The following is a 4,183-nucleotide window of genomic DNA, read 5'->3' as shown; positions in this document are numbered from 1 at the left end:
AACAACAAACAAACCTATCTGGTTTTCCTCAATGCATTTATCATTGGCAGGACACTAACCTGAGAAAATTGATAAGCTGTCTTCAGTACAAAATAGGAGATGCAACTAATTTATCTGAGATGTGTCTTATTTTTATTCACATCCAGAACTGAAATTTAATGTATTACTACTCCTTTATGTTTGCAGTTCAAAACAAATGATAAGAAAGACTGAATTGCTAAGCTGCCTAAAACTGCATGCAAAACAAGTCAAAGTCCTATTATCATGCAAAAAAAAAAAAAAAGAGTAATTTGTGCTTCTGATTTCTAAGCTTTACCATATATTTTTTGCTTACAGAAAGCAATATATCACCTGGTAGAATAAGAAATGAACATTAAATGTTTTAGGAAGGATTTCTTATTCATAAACAGATGGAGGCACTCAGAAGAGCAGTGAGGCGTCACCTCTGACGTGAGCACAGATATAAACAGGAGAGGCAGGCTAAAAGAAACTCAAGATATAAATTTATCCCAATAGGAGAGATATGACACATATGTACAGTAAATAAAAACACTGTTCTCAATCTAGCTTAATTTCCATACAGTCAGAATAAAATGAATACTTTTATTGTCTCTTTCTGTGTTTACGTATTTATTAACCGACAGCTGCTCCAAAGGTAATGCCTCATTTAATTATGTTGGCCCATGTGGTCAGAGATGAATGTTGGTGATATGGTAGTAGAGGATGAGCCTTTCCATTAGTATTCTACTACATTTTGTTGCCATGAGACAGATGGCAGCAGAGGGCAAGGTGATATCTCTCATAGAAGCATGTATGAAGCAAAAATCATTGGATTCCTCCATGTAGAAAACATTGCACTTATAGACATATATTAAGGCTTGCTGAACATTTATGGATACCAAACAGTGGATGTGAACACAATGAGGTGGTGGATGGTACGTTTCAACAGTAACAGTGAGTCACTTCCACTGGTGCAAAGTTTTACAAGCATGGCGATCAGACTCTTGTTCATTGCTGGCAAAAATGAATTTTTAATAATGGTGACTGTGTTGAAAAATACTGCTTTGCAACCAAGATTTTTTTTCCTATCAAATAGTGTTATTGTGCTCTTCGTATCTGTTGTAGTTTTCATGGAAATAAATATGAGGCATAAGTTTTGGAGCATACATATACTTATGTATCTATTCTGTATTTAGGTCTGGGCAGGTTTTTTCTCATAACCTTTTCCTGAGTCATGTGGTTGTTTTCTTCTCATTCCTCTCCATCCTATCCTTAATCTTATCTAAAAGTATAATTATGTTAATCAATGCATCACACATTCAGTTAGATTGTTGGCTACAGCTAGATCCATGCAGCACATTCCCACTGCAATATTAAATGCTTTGCCTTCATAGATTTTCAAGCTCAAGGTTGTACTGTGCATGTATTTTTTGTGTTAGTAGTCTGCTATATCATATGAAATCACATTTTACTAGGTACTCAGCACAGATAATTCTGAGAAATACAATTTAATTGAAAGACATTCATATGATGATATCTAGGATTTAAATCCTTGCCATATCTTTATAACCTTCTGAAACCCACTCCTGAATCTCTGAGCAGCTCAATTTTCATTTGAACATTTATATGGCTTTCTGGCACCTGCTGTCCAATAACTGGTGCCATAAGCAATTCATTCATAATCTATGTAACTAAAACAGTGATTTCTACATTCTTAGTTTAATATGCTGTTTTGTCAAAGCAACACAGTGCTATCTTTTGAAGAGGCCAAGAAATGGCAATAATCATATTTATATTAAACAAATGTTGTACAGATAGGTATTTTGATAGTTGACAGAATGAAATATTTAATTTTCAAATGTGTGATGTGGTTTAAAATATATGAAATTTCATATTATTTACTTTATAAAAGATCTGTTCTGAGTAGCTCAGTTTGTCATTTTTTTTTCTCAAATAGATTATATATATTTTAAATCTCTTATTCTGCAGAAATGAAATAAGTTATTTCATTCTTTCTAAAATTTATTCACAGTAAGTTTCTCTATCTGTTTCGCCTAGAATTAAATTGGTATAACAGTCACAGAAAAGGTGTTTTGGCAGAAATTTAGATTCCCCGCACAAAAGAGTATATTTCGCTTGTCTATATTAGAAAACGTTAGAAAATCAGTAATTCTTGTACAAGTGGATGACTGAATTCCACATCAGCAGCCTTTCATCCTGGGCTAATAGTCACCTTCTCAGTCCTATCACTGTTTTCTACACGTGCAAGTATACTGGCAGGTATAAACTTGCTGATTTCAAGTCTGTCAGCTGCATTCATGAACAGAAATGATGTCTGAATTTTCTGATATTTAAGTTACATAGAACTTTAAAGACCATATCACCATCTCCAACTACAGTCAGAAATAAATAGAAGTTCTTAGGCTGAAAAGTTTCTATTGTCAAATCTTGCCAAAGGTGTCGGTAAATATTGTGTCTACTGAACTGTCTGTGACAGCTGTGTTAGATTGCTAACTATTTCTACTGGATTATAAGGGCTTAATTTTGCTCCCTACCTCTTTCTTCCAGTTCAGTGGGCTGGTCTCTTTGATTCTACAGAAGTCAGTTGGTATCACTGGTGTAAATGAAAATATGACACTCTAACAAATATACATCAGTTAGAGATGACTGATGCATAAATGATGATGGCAGATTCCTCATGTGAAAAGAGACTCAGAAAAAAAAATGTTGTCGTCCCTATTCATAGACCCTGTAGTTATTGAAAAGAAATCTGTTGTTCTCCAGGTTTGGGAATAGGATGCACTTGGTTTATAGCAAGGTTTGTTCAGGTCCCTGAAGTGCTTTTAAGTTGCATATACCCCTTGAAAGGTCAAATGAGCTGGACCCTGAAGAGTTCTGGTTTTGCTCTGCAAAGTAAACTGAAGAACCCTATATCTAATACAAATGCATGATAAACTCGATCCAATTGATTCTTCTTATTTCTGCCTAGTTAGTTTCTGCCTGTGTTTCCAGCGGTTCCTGCAGCACATCTATAAGTGCTCTTTAGTATTTGTGAAATGGAAATCTCTTCCTTTCAGCATAGTTTGCCACTGTGGTATTAGAATATATTTTCAGTGTAAAGACAGTCTTTACTATGTGACTAAGAATAGCATTGTTCCAGTGGGAAACTTCAGCTGCTCACTAACAATGGGAGTTTCTCCCAAAGATATGAATAGCTACTTCACTGACATGCAGAAGCAGCTAAAAGTCTTTCAGTTAACAGGTAGGTGTTGATTCTGACCTAGAAATCTTTAAATGATTTTGTGCCCTGTTACCTGAGAAACCAAACTTCTAGTGTTGAATTTTCACCATTAGAAACAGCTTAAGAACTGTTCACATATTTTAAGTTCACAGGGTGAAAAGGCATTAGTGCCCAGTTTTCAGACTTACGTAATTTCTCAGTAGTGCAATGAAGTCTAGATTTTTAGTCTTGTTAAACAAAAAATACCCAGAAAATGAATGTAATTTTCAGCCTTTCTTTGAAGCTTAATGTGATTCACTGGGAGAGATCTAGGAAGGATATGTGTAAAGATCGTGTTTCAACTTAGTTTATAAAGATCAGCAATCTGTTTATTTCTTTTCTTCCTTTCTTTTTTTCTTTTTTTCTTATGGTATGGTATCTTAGATATGGAAAGCACAAAAATACATATTGAGGTAATAGAGAATGCATATAAATCAGGTTTCTCACAATGGCCAGGAAATTGGTGTTAAAAGAGATCTTAATTTACTTCTTACATGGAATTGGATTAGTTATGGTCGCACAAAAGGAAATAAGATAAAATAGTTTTGTTACTAAGTTTGAAAAAAAGGCAAAGAGAAGAAACAACCTAAAACATCACAAAACAAACAGGTTTTCTTCTCACATTGGCAGCCAACACTGACAAAGCAGTTTTTCTCTGGGAAAACAGGCATTACTATATGGCACTCAGAAGAGTAGATATAATAGCAAGGATGTGGCAGCAGCTAACACGTTTTTGACTATCTGAATGTTTCAGTGTTCATGTGATTCTCATATGACCAAAAAGGCTTTCTTCTTTTTATTTATTTATTTATTTATTTATTTCCCAGAGCTTTTATCTATAACTGTAATCAATAATGGCTACTCATGAAGGATATGTCTTTAATGAAACAAAACATATAACAG

The sequence above is a fragment of the Meleagris gallopavo genome, chromosome 1 (assembly GCF_000146605.3).
Source record: "Meleagris gallopavo isolate NT-WF06-2002-E0010 breed Aviagen turkey brand Nicholas breeding stock chromosome 1, Turkey_5.1, whole genome shotgun sequence".
NCBI classification, from domain to species: Eukaryota; Metazoa; Chordata; class Aves; order Galliformes; family Phasianidae; genus Meleagris; species Meleagris gallopavo.
The sequence above is the reverse complement of the archived record's forward strand: the minus strand, read 5'-3'. Positions refer to the sequence as shown.